Genomic DNA, 21,140 nt, shown 5'->3' on the forward strand with positions numbered 1-21,140 from the left:
TCAGGGAAAAATGAAATATCAGTCCCAATAAAATGCCAAATGTTAACCTCCTTGGAAATGAAAATGACTAAGTAACACAATTTTTATCCCTTTAGAGAGTTATTTTAAGGAAAAGACTGACAGATTGTTAAAAGACCAAATTAGAGGACAACTTGGTAATTAAAATTATTGAACACAGTGGGCTTCTGTTTATTTTGGAAACTAAAATTGGTGAAAACGTTTGGAAACAGACACTGCAACTGTCAAATGCTTTTCTTGAGTTAGAGATTCCTGTTGTGAATACGTAATTCCACCACCCTCTGTAACTATGAAGCTCATATCAGTCTTCAATTCAAAGAAACTTCTGTGGTGCCAGCACCATGGAACGATGGACTAAAGCCATGGCGTGCAGCACCAGTATGTGGGCTCTGTTAGAGCCTGTGAATATGCCTGGGAAAACAGCAGAAGATGATGCAAGTGCTTGGGCCCCAGCACCCAGTGGGAGACCTGGAGGAAGCTCCTGGCTACTGGCTACTGTATTCGCCTTGGCAAAATCAGGTCTTTGTGGCCATCTGGGAGTGAACCAGCTCTTCTTATGAGTTTATAAGAGTGATTAATAATAGCACTGGTACAAGCTGGAAGACTTAAAATTTCCTCGTGTTGCTCTTTCATCATTCACACCAATGTCATTACATTTTCCTTACAGTTTTCTTTGTGCTGTATATATATATATATATATATATATATATATATTTTTTTTTTTTTTTTTTTTTACAGGCAGAGTGGACAGTGAGAGAGAGAGACAGAGAGAGAAAGGCCTTCCTTTCCCATTAGTTCACCCCCCAAAATGGCCGCTGCAGCCAACGCACTGCACTGATCAGAAGCCAGGAGCCAATGCTTCTCCTGGTCTCCCATACGGGTACAGGGCCCAAGGACTTGGGCCATCCTCCACTGCACTCCCGGGCCACAGCAGAGAGCTAGACAGAAAGAGGAGCGACCAGGACAGAATCCGACGCTCCGACCAGGGCTAGAACCCAGTGTGCCAGTGCCGCCGGTGGAGGATTACTCCATTGAGCCATGGCGCCAGCCATTCATGCTGTATTAACAACTTTCATGGAAGATACAACATATCTAAAGTCTGATCCAGAAAACATGAACAGATTTCACATACTCCCTGTTTTCAAACCAATTCATTAAGTATGTTATATGCAGCCTACTCCACTTAGGACTCTGCTTAATTTACTTTTCCTTCTCAAGGAGATATCCCTGACACCCCACGTAAACTATCTTCTCCCCACCAAATATTGTATTCTCATGTCTTGCCTCATTTATCTTCAGACAACTTAAGGAGAGGCAGAGAGAGAGAGAGGGAGAGAGAGAGAGAGAGAGAGAGAGATGAATTCCATCCGCTGGTTCACTCCCCAGTTGGCCGCCAACAACAGAGCTGCGCCAATTGAAGCCATGAGACAAGAGCTTCTTCCACGTTTCCCACGTGGGTGCAGGGGCCCAATAACTTGGGCCATCTTTTACTGCTTTTCTAGGCCATAGCAGAGAGCTGGAGGGGAAGTGGAGCAGCCGGGTCTTGAACCTGAGCCCATATAGGATGCTGGCTCTTCGGGCCAGGGTGTTAATGTGCTGCACTACAGTGCCAGTGCCCAAAGAAGTTAACTTTCACTCTGAAAGAAAAAAAAAAATGCTGATGATGTTTTATTCTACTGTAAACTCAACTAACCAAGAGCACATATTTTTTATTTTGGATTTTATTTTAAAATTTCACCTTGAGGACTGGGGCAGTATATGCTGACATAATAGTAAACACATGTGGAAAATAATCATCTCCATTATTCTCTTTTCTTTGTGTAATAATGACCTAAAAATTGCTTTTATTTAGCATAATATCAAGGGAAAAACGGAAAAGTGTTTTCTTCTCAATTCATCATGAATTGCCACTGTTGTGCTATCTAAATTTTTCCTGCAAACCATGCATAGGAAGCAGTAGTGATCTGGCTGAAGAGCCCATGAGAGTATTTTAGGCATGGAAAGCAAAGACATTCTGGCAACAAAACAAAACAAAAACTTAAATGAAAGATCTCTGTGAGTGAGATCCCAGTAGAAAGAATGGGCCGTCAAAGAAGGAGGTACCTTTCTCTGAAGGGAGGAGAGAACTTCCACTTTGACTATGACCTTGTCGAAATAAGATCCAAGTCGGTGAACTCAAAAGGCTTCCATAGCCTTGGCAACTCATGACTAGAGCCTAGGGAGATTACTGACGCCATAAAAAAGAGTGTCAAATTGTTAAGTCAACAACAGGAGCCACTGTGTACTTACATCTCATGTGGGATCTGTCCTTAATGTGTTGTCCAATGTGAAGTAATGCTATAACTAGTACTCAAACAGTATTTTACACTTTATGTTCTGTGTGGGTGCAGACTGATGCAATCTTTACTTAATGTATACTAAATCCATCTTCTGTATATAAAGATAATTGAAAATGAATCTTGATGTGAATGAAATGGGAGAGGGAGAGGAAGATGGGAGGGGTATGGGTGGGAGGAAAGTTATGGGGGGAAAAAGCCATTGGGAATTTATATTTACTAAATTAAAAGTTAAAAAAAAAAAAGGAAGCAATAGCAGTGGAAGCTCCTCCCATCGCACTGTACCTCTTCTGCATGGTACACAGTTCTCCCGCAGGCCCCACACTTGTTGCCACCTCCCCAGACAGGCATTTCAAGTCAGAGACGGGAAGTCTCCCCGCAGGCGGAGCAGCAGAACCTCACCATGAACAACCACGCAGGGAATCTGAACGCCAATAACTTTCTGAGATAAGCATATACAGTCAACCCTGAAGCAGAAAAATGGTATAAGCTGTAAATTACAAATAACACACTGCAATTTTTCACATAAATGAAATATTCAATTAGAAAGAATTTTATTACCTAATACAGTATTCCCGACAATGTCCTTTGAGGAATCAGAAACCTGTAGATTCTAAGTTCAAAACCTCTCAAGTGAATAGTGGTATGAAAGTGTGCTTAATTTCCCGTTAATATGAGTCTCCTAAATGTTGTCTGCATCATCATATTGAAGTGTAAAAGTACACAACTATTCAACTATTGAATTTCAAAATAAAATGAAATCATGATTGTCCTTAATGACTTAGGGAAATAGCATTGCAATGGTATCATTAAATTGTTAATGCAAGGAACAACACACATTCCAGCCAAATCACATTAAATCCCCCTATTGTATCATATTATTTCACATTCTATAACTTATGGTTGCAAATGCAAATTCCTATAGTAGTCAGTCAAAGCAAATAAATAAATTAGATGAGGACAAACATTACATTACACAACTCAGTGAGTTTGTCTTTTATTTTATCTTCAATAGTGTTGTTCAGAACATACTCACACACACATACACACACAAAAATTTCCAACAGAAAAAAACTGTAAATATACTACAAAAAGCAAAACAAAACAGAAATACTGCCTGTACCTTATATCAGGCAAGTAATGAGAATTACGGGAAACAAAAATGTAAAGGACCTGTCTCAAGTGGTAATTTCTTATTCAGTTCCAGTTGATTGCGGTCATGGTGCAATTATATCTCCAGGATTCTATATCTTCAGTTATTTTAAGAAAACCTGAAAATTTCCAATTTTAGATGTTATCTCCTGTTTAAATTGTCAAAAAATTAAAATAAATTATGTGTGTTATTCTGTATCCAATAAAATAGATTAGTTTTGAGAGATTTAAATGCAAATTTCATAACCATCCTCTTTAAAGGATTTATTAATTAATGGAATTATATGCACAGATATTTAAAATTAGGCAGGGAATTTCATAATGTGGAAATATAATTTTACAAACAGAAGAGCAATTCTAAGTGACAATACATGAAAGGATTTGGCATTATATGTAGGCACTGATGGATGTGTAAATAAAGTTGCCAGGTATAGGAGGAAGGAAAAAACTAAGCATCAGATCAAGTTGACAATCACAGAAACTCCTATATCTATATCTATATCTATATCTATATCTATATCTATAGCTGTTACTAAAGTAATGATTAATAAAGAATGTCCTCAACAGAAAAATGAAATTGGAAAACTCATATTTGATGGAACTAGTGCTGGGTGATTACATTGAGATTATGTTGATAATTATAAGTGGTTAAATTAGTATTTCAAATGAAAATTTCATAAAATTTCAAAGCCATGAATATAAAATTCTATATGAAATATTTATTCATTAATTTTTTGGTTGATCTGTCATGCCACTTATCAGAAAATTTTTCTGCCTATGAGCTTTCTTTGTGAGTAATAAATAACTGATTAACTGATTATCAGACAATTTAAATAGTTCAAGATACTTGATATTGAGAAAATATTAAAGTTATGTCATATTGTTTCATTCTAGGACTGCATATTTATTATGAAAACATTTGATTTGAGCAAAAAAGAAAACTGGGGGAAAATAGAGAGAGTTTTATAGAAGATTATGTGGTAATTTATAGCATGTAGATTAGCTGTACTTGCAAAATTGGCCACTAAAGGGTTTTGATCACAGGATAGATGTGCTATGTTTAAAATTCCAGAAGAATCATTCTTGGAAGCTGGAAAAGACACAGAAGAATGGACTCTGTAAATGCAATGAAAAAGTCATGGCAATCACTTATAAGATTATAATAATATTCTAGGTGAGAAGATTTTTTTTTTTTTTTTTTTTTTTTTTTTTTTTTTTTTACAGACAGAGTGGACAGTGAGAGAGAGAGAGACAGAGAGAAAGGTCTTCCTTTTGCCGTTGGTTCACCCTCCAATGGCCGCCGCGGTTGGTGCGCTGCGGCCGGCGCACCGCGCTGATCCGATGGCAGGAGCCAGGTGCTTCTCCTGGTCTCCCATGGGGTGCAGGGCCCAAGCACTTGGGCCATCCTCCACTGCACTCCCTGGCCACAGCAGAGAGCTGGCCTGGAAGAGGGGCAACCGGGACAGGATCGGTGCCCCGACCGGGACTAGAACCCGGTGTGCCGGCGCCACAAGGCGGAGGATTAGCCTAGTGAGCCGCGGCGCCGGCTCTAGGTGAGAAGATTTAATACAATGCTGGACAAGGATATATCCATGGAGATAAATGACCAAATTCTACATAATACACTCCTCAAAGTTTCTCACTGCTTAACTGTCAAATTGGATGCTGGGTGTTGAACAGTATTCAAATGTAACTCTGAATATGTGAGTATGTGAAATGAGAAAGATAATGACAGATTATAGGAGTAAGTGTTGAAAATCATTTTGTGCAAAAGCTTACTATGGCTATGACATCCAAGTAGAGATTCCAGCTAGCTTTCTATGGAATAGGATTTCAGAAAAGTGGTCCCACATATGTTATTTTTTAGAGTTGTTAATTAAGATATGCATATATCTACATATGTATATATTTATATGTGGCATATATGTACATATACAAATATATATGAGAGTGAGAGAAACAGGAACAGGGGAAGATAATCCATTAGTAGATTCACTCCCTCAATGGCTGCAAAAGCCAGGTTTATGCCAGGCCAAAGTCAGGAGCCAGAAACACCATCCTTGTTTCTCACTTGGGTGGCAGGGACCTGAGTACCTGAGCTATCTTTCACTGCTTTCCTAGACACTTAAGGAGGCAGCTGAATCAGAAGCCAAGTAGCCAGGACATGAAGAAGTGTTCCAACTTGAGATGCCAGCATTGCAAGTGGCACCACAGCATGATCAGTATGACAGCCACTAAACCACATGTTGCTTTCTTTTTTTTTTTTGTCAAAAGATTTACTTATTTATTTGAAAGTCAGTCACAGCAAGCAATGGTGAGACAGAAAATGAGAAAGAGGAGAGAGAGATCTTCCATCTACTGGTTCGCTTCTCAAATGGCTGTAATGACTAGGGCTGGACCAGGCTGAATCCAGGATCCGGGCTGAATCCAGGATCTGGGAGATTCAGACAGGTCTCCTACATATGTGCATGGGCCCAGGCACTTGGGCCATCTTCTGCTACTTTCCCAGGCACATTAGCAGGGGTTTAGATCAGAAGTGGAGCAGTCAGCTGTGCTGTAGTGGCAGCCCCATGTGCTGCTTTTGAACACTGGAAATGTGACTAGTCTCAATTGACATATACTGTAAGTATGAAACAAACTCTATTTTAAAGATTTAGTGTGAAAATTAATGTAAAATATTTTGTTTTTCTTGCTATTTACTTAAGAGACAGAGAGAGAGAGAGAGGGAGAGAAAGAGAGAAAGAGAGAGAGAGGGAGCTCACATCTGCTGTGGGTTCACACCCCCAAAATGCTCACAACAGCTGGGAGTTGGCCTGTGACAAAGCTGTGACCTAGGAACTCAATCCAGGACTCTCATGTGGATAGCAAGGGCCTGATCATTTGAGCCATCGCCACTACCTCCCAGCATCTAAATAAGCAGAAATTCAAGGTGAGCAGCCACAGTCAGGAATTGAATTCAGGCACTCCAGTGTGACATGGGTGTCTTAAGTTAGATCATAATGGCTAGTCTACATGTCTACCTCCACCCTAATTAACAATGTTATACTGACTGCATGTTGAAAGATTTTAATATATATTGTATTAAATAAAATACATTACTAAAATTGAAATCCTACTTTTGTTTTTTATGACAATTTAAAATTATATATATGGCTTTCATTAGAAGGAAAGCTCCTGTGTTATGAAATATTCCTTTATTTAGAAGTGTGTTATTAATTTCCAGAAATCAGGTGAATATGGTATTTCAAGAAGGAGAAAATGATCAAATGTGCAATGGTGCTGAGCAGTCAAAAATAAAGTTGAAAACTAAGTATGACCCTCAGTTTTAGTGATTTGGAAGTTTTTGCTGACTTGCAAAGGGTGAAGTCAGAATAACTGGGGATGAAATCCAAATTGGAGTGAGTTCAAGCAAGGTGGGAGGAAATAAAATGGCATATGCATAATATAAAATGTATTTGAGAAATATGATTGAATGAATACATGAAATTAAGACAAGTATTAATTTTATATTTATATAAGATACATGGGTAAGCAAGAGAGTGGATATAATGCTATGATTGGAGAGACAGCAGAAGTTAAATCATAATAGGCTTAACCAACTTAATTTTTATATTTCAATTCAAAGAAACCTGAAAACAACCAATCTGCTGGCTGTGATTACAAATTTTTAAATATTTTCACTTATAGAAATGAGGATGAGCTTTGAGTTAGAAAAAAATCTGTTGCTGTACTCTTAATGCATTTACACATTAATTGTGAGTCACTGGACAAAATGTGGGCAGTGAGTTGAATAATTGAACAGGAGACAGAGGCACACCTAAGAGATAAGATCTGACAGTTAATCTGTAGTAACTGAAAAAAGACAATAATGTAGGATTAGAAACAAATAGTTTGCCAAATCTGTGGTAAGAGATACAATGCTCTCTGAATTTCACTGGTTGCTTAATACTCCATTTTATGGCTGATTTTAATAGCCATCTGCTACTTTTACAGTTATAAAAATGCTGTGTTAACCTTATAGCTAAAATTTTGTTAGCATATGTGATAATTTTACTAGGACAAACTACTTGAAATCCTGGAGTTGGGAAACTTTGTGCGTTTATCCAACCTTTTTTTTTTAAGCAATTACCATTTTCCACTTTATTTTTTTGTAGATATAATTGTTACTAATACAGAAAGAACAGATTTCTTGTGTTTCATAGTTCTAAGAAGATAGCAATACTTATCTCCCTCTCCAATCCCCCTTCCCTTCTTTTTTATTCATAAATTTTTGGAAAGACATAATTTTTATCTACTCTACAATCACATGTTTAATTCACCACTAACCTAATATTCAACAAGTAAAAAGTATGAAGACCACAGTTCTGCAGGAGTATAAACAAGGACTAAAAATGACAATCATATGACAAGATTTTAAGACAATATCAGACTTCTCAAAAAGTCTGAAAGAATTCTCCTAAGAATGTATCCAAGTGTCCTTTCCATGTGCTGATATAAACAATGGCTATCACCAGCATGTAAGAAACTGTCATAGCCCATGGGACCAAAATGGAAAATAATGCCTCTGCTGGAAAAGAGAGGGGATTGCCAAGAACTTTTACTAAACATTTACTGAAATGGAATAAATTTAAACTTCAAATTTTTGAGTTAACTTAAAATACTCAAACTTTTTTAGTTGGCAGAAATATGGCTTAAGGAGCAACAGGAAGTTAAGTTAGAGCTTAATATTCTCAGATTTGGACTATAAATTTCATACCCACTTTAATTATCAATAATTGTAATAATATTATCCTTATATTTGATACATTTAAAATTGTGTTAAAGGAGCTCTGTTTTCTTTGTTTTTGTCTATTGTAATCTTTGTTTTTCAAATTAGTTTTCCCAAACATACCCCAGAATATTTTCTGGCTATTTGAAGAAAAAGTCAATTGCATAGCAGGGCTTCAATAAAATACTTGTCCCTGCATTACAGAATACTAAGAACAAAGAAATATGAAAATAAATCTACCATATGACCCAGTCATCCCACTTCTGGGAATTTACCCAAACAAAATGAAATCAACATTTGAAAGAGTTATCTGTACCTCCTTGTTAATTGCAGTACAATTCACAGTAGCTAAGATATGGAATCAATCCAGATGTCCAGCAACTGATGACTGGATAAAGAAACTGTGATAAATAGACACTATCAGATACTACTCAGCCATATAAAAGAATGAAATCCTATATTTTGCAACAAAATGGATGCAACTAGAAGCCATGATGCTTAGTGAAATCAGCAAGTCTCAAAAAAAAAAAAAACAACCACATATCATTGTTTTTTCTGATATTTAGCAGTTAATGTAGAATACAAAAAATGTATAGGAATGAAACAGACACATTTCATGACACAGTTGTCGTTTTTACCCCTTGTATATACTCCTGCGGAACTGTAGTTCTCCTACTTTTTGCTTGTTGAATATTATGGTTAGTGATGAACTAAGCCGATTATTATAGAATGAATTAAAATTATGTCTTTGCAAAACCTGATGTAAGGAGGAAAGGGGAGGGAGGAAAGTGTTGTTGTCTTCTTGGAACTATACCTATGGAATACATGAAATCTGTTCAATTTATATTAATAAATATTGCTACATTAAAATATTAAAATAAATACAAGTATATAAAATTAAATTATTTTTAAATTTTGCATTTTTTAATAAATTGTATGATGAATTTTCCAATGCTTATTAATGAAAAAAGAATGCATCAAAAGTGTGGATTCAGTATTAAAAAATATTGTTTTAATCTAACATTGCTCATTTTTGTATATTAGGGTATTATGATGAAAATAAAATTAGTTGAAAAACATTTTGAAAAGAATTCCTGTATGCCCTCACTGTGATAGATCTCTGTGTGTGTTTGAAGACAAATATTTAGAGATGGTTTGAATATCCACTACCCCATTGTAAAATCAGTGAAAATAAACTCTAGAAAAGAAAGTATTGTTGTTTGGTCTTCTTCGTTCAGTCTCAGAGTGGTATAATTGAGTTATTGATCTGTATTGCAAAAACAGAAGCCTTCACCAGAAGGTAAAACAAAGAATGGTCTTTGCAAATAGATGCATGAAGTTAGAATTGCATTTATGCATGATTTCAGCTGCCTCACACACTATACTGAAAAGGGATTTGGGAAACAGCTGTCTGTGCAGGCACTGGCATCAATATTATAGCATTCTTATTTATAGTTTTACAAATAATTAGAGGCATAAAAGCTATTTTGGATGATTAAGAAATAAAGTGGGGGTGATGAGTTTCTAAGCTTTTTGCCTCATTTTGAGGCCTATTGATCACAATCTGTTTGGATTAAGGTGATTAAGGGGATGGAATAAAAGGCTAAAAAGCATAAAAATATGTATAATGGAAGCTTATATTTATACTTTGAAAGACATAAATCAGCCGGTGCCACGGCTCAATAGGCTAATCCTCTGCCTGTGGCACCGGCACATCCGGTTCTAGTCCCGGTCGGGGCACCGGATTCTGTCCCGGTTGCCCCTTTTCCAGGCCAGCTCTCTGCTGCAGCCCGGGAGTGCAGTGGAGGATGGCCCAAGTCCTTGGGCCCTGCACCCTCATGGGAGACCAGGAGAAGCACCTGGCCCCTGGCTTCAGATCAGCGCGATGCGCCGGCCGCAGCGCACCAGCCGTGGCGGCCGTTGAAGGGTAAACCAACTGCAAAGGAAGACCTTTCTCTCTGTCTCTCTCTCTCTCACTGTCCACTCTGCCTGTCAAAAAAAAAAAAAAAAAAAAAAGACATAAATCATGAGAAAATTTATGACAAGGAGTGTGATGCATTGCTGAGTTTATTTGTCATCTAGAGTGTTAGAAGGAAATATTTGCAGCTCCTGTATTGCTGTAGAATAGATTTAGTGTTTAGAATATAGTGCCTAGCATTTGTCAATATAGAGTTGGCTGCATCAAAAAGATTGTTTCAATTGTGACATTTTAAAGACCTTTTCATATGTTTCCTTAAAATCTGTGATGCAGTTGAAGAGAAATAGCATCTTTGAATGTCCCTCCTTATTGTTATTTATACATTTTCATTTTATCTGTATGATATCCCCTGTTAACTATTTTTTTAGTTGTGATTAATTCTCTTCTGAAGCTATGGAAGATTAAATGACACATTGGCATAGTGGTTAATGTTGGTATTTGAACTAAAGTTGTAACTCCATGTTTATGTTGCAAGGCATACATATGTATCAAAGAAGATGTTTTAATTTGTTTTTAAGGTTTCATTCAATCTTCACACTTAAATATCTAATTCTCAAGTGGAGTGCAACATTTTAAAAATGTTTTCTAACTTTGTAGGGCACTGACATTTAAACATCTAAATAAGTACACGCACATATTAAAGCATAGTTCACTATAGCTACCAAAACAAAGTCCTAGAATCATTGTTGATTTACTTTCTTCTTTAGTCATATCTTCTGCAGGTCATATCTCCATACTTCCACTCACTAAAATATACCATAATCTCACCAACATATTCTGTTTCCAAGTTTTGAAACACTCCCCTCTTTCCATCTGTTAAGTGTGTCAGCTACTACTCACTTTTCTCTCTTACTAATTTTCTATGTAAAATCTATGGCCTTTGTTTGTTTCTGTAACATTCAATATCTCCTCTTTTATACATTCTAATATCCTATATTTTAATTGTTTCTTATTTCTCAGTCTTTCTCAGTAGACTTCAAAAATATTGAAGGATAGAACAGCTCCTTGTTTTGATCATAATTTATCTTGTTGGGCCATGATATATAGGAGATATTTTGTGTATTAATGTCATTCTCTATTCATGATTCCACCCTGGTAAGCTGCAGGCCATCAAGACATCATACCCAGGAATCATCTTTGATTTATTTATATATTAACAGTCACTTTATTATCCAAAAGAAGTCACATTGAAATATATTCATACTTTATTGTTTCTCTAATCTCTTTTAAAAAGTCTTATATAAATAATAATACATATTAATTTTCCTAATGTATTCACTTCCCATACTATGTTTTCTTTGTTCAAATATAGACCAATATTTCAGTTGATAAAATTTTCTTCTGGAATGTTAGCTTGTAAAGGAAACAGCAAACTATAAGTTTGAGATGTGTTTTGATTAATCAGGAGGGATTGAAATTTATAGTATAGAAAAAAAGGGTGCTCTGGTAAAACTAAATTTCTTCATACTAAGCACCACAGGTTTCATTCTAGGACAAAGTACAAGCCATGAAAAATTCAACCCTTTGTAGGTCTTTATGAAACATAAATTTTTCAATCTCTGTAACTTAATTCAGGTGATCACAGACTTTCCATATTCACAGAAGGAAGAATAAATATTATCAGGATGGAAAAATCAATTTTTTAAAAATTTTATTTAAGGTATACAAATCTCACGTATTTCATGTATACAGATTTAGGAACATAGTGATACTTCCCACCCTACCCTCCCTCCCACCCATGCACGAGCCCTTCTTCTCCTCCTTCTCCTACTCTCATTATAAAGTTTTACAAAGATCCAGTTTCAGTATACTTTATACTCATGAGATTAATCCTACACTAAGTAAAGAAATAATCCAAAAGTATGAAGAAAAACCACTGTTCCTCAACAGTAGAGACAAGGGCTGTAAACAATGCATTTTAAGAATCAAGATGCTACAAACGATTTTGCAATAGCAATATCTTTTAGCAACTCAACTACAAACAGGAAGATAAGGAGATACAGCTACATAAATAAGAACTAAGAAAAACATATAGTACAGATGACTCCACAGGAGTTCTGGATATTGAAATTTTCATGTGCAGAATTGTGCATTTTAATCACTTCCTATTAAAAATCTCTGGATGTGTAATCTATTTGATTAGAATCATATAGCAAGTTAAAAACTAAGTGCATGAACTTCTAGTATATATAGGGTAGGTGATTTTTGAATCCAGATCATAGACAATAAGACAAAAATGTATATAGAATATTTTAGGGTGTGTAGTCTAGAGAGAGGATACAGCAAAAGCCAAGATCTTGAGTCAGGAAAGAGTTTGGTGTATTTTGAGACTCAGCAGAAGGCCAAAGCAGTTAAGATGGAGAGAGAAAAGAGATAAATTCACAGAGTTTGGCAAGGTTAGTAAACAAAAGACAGAATGAGAGAGAGAGAGAGAGAGTGAAAGAGAGAAAGAGGAAGGAAGGGAAAGAAAGAGGGAGGGAAGCAAGAGATGTGGGAGGGATGAAAGGAGGAAAGATGGGAATATCATTATGCTCTTGGAATTATATCTAAAATAACACTAAATCTGCTAAAATTAATTAAAATTTTAAAAAATAATATGATGAGAAATACTTGGACCTCTTTTATTTGTAATAGGAATCAACTGAAGAACTTTATATAACAGTGATTGCATGTAAATATATTTAAAAGGTCACTGTGATCATTAGGTGTGGAACGTCTGTGGAGGGACCACAATGAAAGAACAACAAGGTTCCAAGATGGCTAAATAGTGAGAAGCCTCATTGATTTCAGCTGTAGAATGATAACAGAAAAGAACTGGGAAAACTTTTCAGTGGAGAAGTGACAGAACAGAACAGAGACTGCATGGAATAGCAAGGAAACAGTACAAACCCACCACTGCAGCTGATGGGGCTGCCAGTCATCCATTCATGGACACAACTGGTTGCTGGCTTAGAAACACCATCTTACCAAGACAAGGTAGGAAGAAGTTCCCATGGGACCTTGCGACTTGAAGCTTTAAATGAAGAAGAATTCCATAGTCCTCCACTGAATTCATGTCCAGCTTAGGGAACTAACTGGGGTCTGAGTATCTACTTAGCACCAACAAAAGGAAGGCATGTTGCCCCCCTCATCTTCCACACCCCTCCAAAGTGCCAGACTTATCTGGCTGTGCTAAGTCTATGCAACTCTGTTCTTACCTCACAGAAAGGAAAAGCAGTTCCACCACAATTAGAAGTGACAAAAACCAGAGCCAGATTCAGAGCACTTTACATGTCAGGGAGCAGAACACTCCTAACATTCTATAACTGTGGGAGTTTGGGGCAAAAGCACTGGAGCTGCACTTGCTCTGTGTGATCCAAGGGGTTCCTCTAGCTTCTTCAGACTACCACCATCAGCAACCCATAAAAATCTGGAACCAACCCGAGAAAATCCCATCTGTGCCTTCGAGCTCACATTGCTGGAAGCACTAGGAATAAACCCCAACATCACTACGTGAGAACAGGGGGCAGTTCCATCTGTATGTTGCAGAGCCAAGATTGTTGATATTGGTATTACTAGCTTTGGAGTAACTCACATTATTTGGAGTACTCTATTTGCATTGATCTGCTTTAGTAGGTGTCTACCATCATCTCACAACACCTGGCTCCCACCCTAGGAAATCTAGTCAATGATCCACCTATACCTTGAAACCCAGGAGTGTATCAGTCAGTACTAATTTCCTCAAACCCATTTGAATCTACCCAGTGGAACCTACATTCCTCCTCTCTGGACCAGATCTTCCAGTGCAAAATATGCATAACTGTTGTCACCCTGTAGGAATGGAGCAAGGTTCAATTCACATGCCCTTATCCTGGTATTAGGACTTTTGGTGTTATGAGCCCCACCACCTGCCAAACTCTCCCGGAAATGACCTGAAGAAGATCCCATCCACATCACAAAGCCCTAGAGCCACAGCTATTGGAGCCACAAGTACCCACATCAGTCAGGCTTGCCGGTGGGATGAGGAAACAGTCCTCTTTGTGTATCTCAGCACCAAAACAAGGTCCTGGCTATCCCAGTATTTAATATAACCAACACCTGACTCTCTGGGGACTGAACATGAACATTCTAAGAGCTCCAAAATCATCTCAAAGTCACATTTCCACCCCTATGAAATGTTGCAGACTACAAACCACTCAGTCACTTATAGACAAAACTGACATTGATGAAAGCCAAAGATATCACTCAGATGTTACAATTTTGGGCTCATCAAGAAAAAGAAAACAAAGAAAAAAAACAAGTGAAACATTGCATTCCATCTAAACTGTATACTCTTTCCAATAAAACCCACTTCTTAAAGAAGAAGGGACCATTACACTAGATGCACATCAAGAAAAAGAAAACAAAGAAAAAACTACACTAGATGCACATATATCAACCTGGGGACACAGGAAACATGAAGAAGCAAGGTAGCATGACAACTCCTAAACAACACAATAGTATGTATGAAATAGAAATGTATGAAAGTCTAGTAAGGAAACTCATTGTGATGCAAGAGAATATAGATAGATAGCTTAAAGAAATGAGGAAAACAACAGGTGCCATGAATGAAAATTTCACTAGGGAGGAAAAAAGTCATTAAAAAACAAACAAAAAATTTGGAGATGGAAACTGATCAATAGCATAAAAATACATTGAGAGGTTCATGAGAAGAATAAACGAAATGGAGGAAATGATTTATGATCTAGAGGACAAAATATTTGAAATATCCCAGTCAGACAAAATCAAGTAGAAAAGAATGAATAATGTCTACATGAAATGTATTATGCCATTAAATGGCCAAATATTAGTATTATAGGAATTCCTAAAGAAGAAGAGAAAACAAGACAAACAGAATTAAGAACACGCTAAATGAAAATAATACTTGAAAATCTCCAAGTCTTGAAAGAGACATGGACATCCAGCAGAAACCTTATGGAACAGAAGAAACCAGAATAAATATTCAAGGTCAATAAAAGATAAAACTCCCAACCAATAATATTACACCAAAGAAAGCTATCTTGTAGAAGTGAAGGAGACATAAGTTATTTATCAGGTAAGCAAAAACAGAGAATTCACCAACACCAGACTAGTTTATGTGAAATTCTTTAAGTAGTCCTACATTAGAAGTAAATGACATGAAAACACACAACAATAGCAAATTTATTTACAGAGCACTTACAGTCAGTCAGTCACCAATCAGCAAAATGATGAGTGTTTGTTCCTATCTATCAATACTAATATTGAATGTAAATAGATTAAATTTCCCAGCCCAAAGATTTAGGCTGACTGAATGAGTAAAATGGAAAGATGCAACTATATTCTGCCTACAAGAAATTCACTTCATTAATAGGATACACATTGCCTGGAAGAGAAGGACTGCAAAAAGATACACCAGGCAAGTAGAAATCACAAACACTCATACTAGATAAAACAGATTTTAAAACAAAAACTGTAGTAGGAGACAAAAAAGGACATTCTATATTGAAAAAAAGAAATGATTAAGCAAGAAGATATAATAATCATAAATATGTATGTACCCAACACAAGACCACCCAGATATATACAGCAAGTACTTCTAGACTTAAAGGGAGAGATAGACTCCAATACAACAATAATGGAGGACTTCAACACCACACTGTCATAAATGCACAAATCATCCAAATAGAAAATCAACAATGACACATCAGTGTTGAGTCACACTATTGGGAATATGGACCTAACAGACATTTATGTAACAATTTACTCAACAAAATACACATTCTTCTCATCAGCATATGGAACATTCTCTAGATGGATCATATTATAGGTCACAAATCAAGTATATGTAAACTCAAAATGATTGAAATCTTATCAGGTGACTTCTCAAAACATGAATAAAATTAGGAAGTAACAATAAGAAAAACATTAGAATATTAAAAATATGTGGAACTGTAGAAAGTTACATTAAAGGTCTATAGGAATAGCTCTAGGGGAACAAGTGTGCTTTCTGTATAAAGGTAGAGAGATGAAATGTTTTTAATGTTTCAAAAGCCTAGCTTTTTACACAACAGTACATTTCACATTTCACTAATGTTGCTACTTGGTTCATGATTTAGCAGAGGTTTCTGGAATACACATTTATTGTGTGGAAATTCAAGACAGCTAAAGGGCTGTTCGGATAACATCTCATCTTGCATTCTGATCATTTGGCAAGAAAGGGAGATTTCAAAATTATATTTCTTGATGGTATCTTTTCAATTAATGTATCTGTAAAAGTTTCTTTGTAAATATTATGTGTTCTGGTGTGTCTTTAAGAATCCAAACAAAATGATCCCTGCATTTCCTGAAGGGACAGTCTGGTAAACAAAGCAATCTGAATGAGAAATAGGAAATGCAGAAATAGAAATGAGATATCCTAACTCATCTTTCACTTTTCCTGTCTAGGACTTTGTAATTTTTCTTTTATTTTTGAGATATCATATTTTTAATTTACATTATAAATAGAGGCTTAATGATCCAAATGTGATATAAATATTTCTATTATTTTAGGGGGCTCCCTGGAAATTCTAATAAAACAACTTTTAGATAGATTCATAAAGATATATTCTAAATTTGAATTAAAGTTTAATAAAAATAAAGGCATAAAGGTTTCCATTTAAATCAAAATTTTTGGGGGGGACTTCAGAACAGGAAATTGATGTAAGGCATTCTGTTTAACAATCTACACTAACTCTTTTTGGGAGAGATTTTATACAAACTGCCAACATTAAACAGAAAATGCAGCTAGCCTGAAATATTCAACTAAACTGGGATAGGTAGTGTTTTCAATAAAATAGATACAACACATGGAATGACTAAAAAATGTTTCTAAATCTTATTGTTTTACTGATGATACTTCCAAATGAAACTGAAAAGATTATAACAAAAATTGTAAAATTGTACCAAAAAATAAACAAAAATGGAACATTCATATGGATAGGAGTAGGGAAAATAGCAATTTAGATGTATTATTAGTAATTTCCGTATAATTTTTTAAAGATTTATTTATTTATTTGAAAAGTGTAGTTACAGAGAGAGACTGAGAGACAGAGAGAGAACAGTCAGGGCAGGTTCATGCCTAAGCCAGGAGCTAGGACCCTCTTCTCGGTCTCCCAGGTGGGTTCAATGGCCCGATCTTCTACTGCCTTCCCCAGTGCATTGGCAAGGAGCTGATCAGTAGTGGAACAGCCGGGATATGAACCATCAAATAATGCATTTTTAACCTGAAATGTTACTTTAAGACATTGCAGTCACTAGTTTCAGGAAGAAAATCATAGAGGGAAACTTTAAGCCTATTTAGCTTATTACCTCTATTTGGTTTTCAAAAATCACTTTCACAGTCTAACAAGCGGATTTTTAACCTAGTGGTTTTTTTTTTCTTTGTTTGTTTTTAATTTTCACATGAGCCTAACAAAATTAAATTGGATTCCAAGGCACAAGTCCCTTCAATGAAAAAGTGATCAAAATGCATGAATCTGCACATGAAAAGTCCAACACCTGGAATCCCTTTGGATCAATCTCTGTCCCTTCCCGCGGGACATCAACTAGGGCCAAGTACCTAGAATGGGGAATGAAAGGGACAGGAGACACAAAGATGACAGCAAGTCAAGTCCTGATCAAGCTGTGTCTTTATTTTTTAACCACACACTTATATATCATAAAGGCAGGGTGTCGGGCGGGGGAAGGAGGGGGAGTTTATCTTGTAGCTGCAATGCTTGTGAAAGTAGGGGAAAGGTTACAGGGTCTTAAGGCACAAGGTCACACAAGGTTGCATTATCAGTACTCTCTGGTCTGGGCTGTTTTAGCCCTGCCTCAGTAGTTTTCCACTAAGAGGCCACATACTGTGTAGTCCCTGACAAATCTCTATTGGGTATTTTGCTTTATAAGTTTTTATTAAGGTAGTCTTCTGTCTGTTTGCCTATGTATACATGAATGGATGGAGGGCATTGCTTATGTCTAGCTGTTTATCAGAATCGGCTATATAATTCTGAGTCCCAGGAGAGTATCATTTCTACTTTTAGATTTTAAATCATGTTTATGGTATGTGGCTGACATAATTTATTTAACACTTTTGAGTGGTAGTCTCAGGAAAACGCTATACAGGAACATTAATTCATATTATGTTTTGTTGTATTGTTTTGCAGCATGCTCCCTTGGCAATCTGGAAGGAAATGTTGCAACTGTTGGATGCAGCATTACATGAAACATCATGAACATTGTGCTTAGAAATGCACTCAGTATCTGCTACCTTTTTAGAATGCACTGAATACTTGCTGCCATATTGTTCTTTCATAGTACTATATGAGGCCTGGTCAAAGGGCTGAAGATAGATACTTGGCCAGCACCGCGGCTCAATAGGCTAATCCTCCGCCTGTGGTGCCAGCACACCGGTTTGAGTCCCGGTCGGGGTGCCAGATTCTGTCCTGTTTGCCCTTCTTCCAGTCCAACTCTCTGCTGTGGCCCCAGTGCAGTGGAGGATGGCCCTGGTCCTTGGGCCCTGCACCCGCATGGGAGACCAGGAGAAGCACCTGGCTCCTGGCTTCGGCTCAGTGCGGTGCGCCGGCCGCAGTGGCCATTGGAGGGTGAACCAACGGTAAAAGGAAGACCTTTCTCTCTGTCTCTCTCTCTCACTGTCCACTCTGCCTGTCAAAAATAAATAAATAAATAAAAGATAGATACTCAGATCTTGTCTCTTTCTGGGCTGGAACTACAGTCAGGAAGAGTCTTACTGCTCCATTCCTGTTCCCTTTTGGCATAGCTATTCTTTTCAGTTCATTAAGTTTGAGATTTTGCTATTAATGACACTCTTACATCCAGTTTTCCTTTGCATTGAAGGTTTACCTCATTCTGTTCTAGGACAGTAAAATTTGGTTCATATTTCCCTAAAACTTAGTGCCCAGGTATCACAATAAAAGTGCTCATTTGAATATAACACTTTCCTGGATGAGACAAAATATTAACAATGTGTGATCTGAATGAAGGATGATAAAGAGTTCATTTTACTTTTCTTTTAAATTTATAGTAGGATAAAACACTTTCAAAATAAAATATAAGCTATAAATACTAGTAAATAATCTTTAACAACATTTTTATTCTGTCTTGTAAAAGATCTATATGATTTCATTTTATGATGTAAAGTTTCCAAATTTTCCCATGTTAGCTCCAATTCTTTTCCTAGCTGCCCTGCTTCTGATCTGGCTCCCTGATAATGTGCCTAGGTAGGCAACAGGGAATGTCCCAAATGTCTGGGCCCTTACCATCCACATATGAGAAATGGATGAAACTCCTGGTTTCTCTCTTTGTCCCTCACTCTTTGCAATTCCTTGAAATCAATCTTTTTAAAAAGCTACAAAAATGACCATGTCAAAATATCGCTTTGAACTTCCATATTGTTTATAGAATAAAAACATCAAAGTACCTTTTAGAAATCTTAAGCTGCTTTGCCTTTAAAACTTGTCAGTGTTTCTAAGCAATGATCTGGTACCTAGAGCTACACATGTGCAGATATTTTTCTTATTGAAGAGAGCCTAAGAATGTGGGCAAATGTACAGAACACTGCCCAAGTGTCTCTCAGGAGAGCAAACTCCCCTGAAATTAGACGCACAGCTGTAGTTTCTGTTTTCCGCCAAAACAGGCCAGAGGATGGGCAAACCTGCCCCCAAAGGAATGTGGCAGTGAAGGCAACAGGGGGCTAATGGAACTTAATTTGTATCTGGTGTTTTCAGGAACTAGTGACCTTGCCATAGCATTTGAAGGGATGGGTCTGTCATGAGGTACACCACTCTCTGTTTTCTATCATGGATCCCCAGACCGGATTCCTTTGCCTTGTTCCTACCATAAAGTTGATGTAGAGCTTGCCTACATGCTTACTAGCTTGTAGACCCTCTGGTACCATCTAATAAAAGTGCTTTCCAAAAACTATGTGGCAGAGCACTCTTCAGATGGAGATGTCCATGTTCTGTCCTATTCATTTTTGAGACCCCGCAGGCAAAAGTGTCTAAAGTGCCTAAATTCCAGCTTACAATCTTTTGCCAGCCTGTGGACCCTGGCATGGTTTGCATCAGCCCCATACTCTCTCTCTCTCTCTCTCTCTCTCTCTCTCTCTCTCTCTCTCTCTCTCCCCTCTGCTCTGTATTTATGTGTGTGTGTGTGTGGGGGGGGTGCTTTCTGGAAGACATCAATGTCTGAGTTGGTAGACCTAGTAATCGCCCCCACTAGTTTGGGTGGGAATGTCTCACGTCACTGAGGACATGAATAGATGAAAGAAAGGTAGCAGAAGGCAAATTTGATGTCAATTGAATTAGAACATCTATCATCTTCTGCTCTCAAACATCCTGGTTCTCTGTTTATAGACAGAGAGACTTTGCAGCATCTATAAGTATGTGAGTCGACCTCTATTGTACACAAACACACCCACACACAGATGCATGCTTGCATATTTACAAACTTATGCATACATATGATATATTCATGAACATATATGTTAATATCATATATACTTTATTAATGTTAATATTATATAGATATATAACGTGTATGATTGGTTCTGTTTCTTTGAGTTATCCAGACTAATTCAGAGTGCTTTTCTTTTTTCTCCACAAAACTAAAAATCGAATTTAAAATCATGAGACTCCATTTTGAAGATTGAAAGATAAATTAATTTTTCAGAATATTTCTATATACTTTGCCTGCATTTTAAACCAATGTTTTATTCATTCTTATTAAAATCAAATACCTGAGATCCTATACAAGGCTGAAATAAAGTGAGAACATTATCAAGCTCAATAAGCATAATGTTGCAATATCAAATAATTCTCAAATCATAAAGAATAGTAGACTTAGTATCAAA

This window comes from Lepus europaeus, chromosome 7, assembly GCF_033115175.1.
Source record: "Lepus europaeus isolate LE1 chromosome 7, mLepTim1.pri, whole genome shotgun sequence".
Classification (NCBI taxonomy): Eukaryota; Metazoa; Chordata; class Mammalia; order Lagomorpha; family Leporidae; genus Lepus; species Lepus europaeus.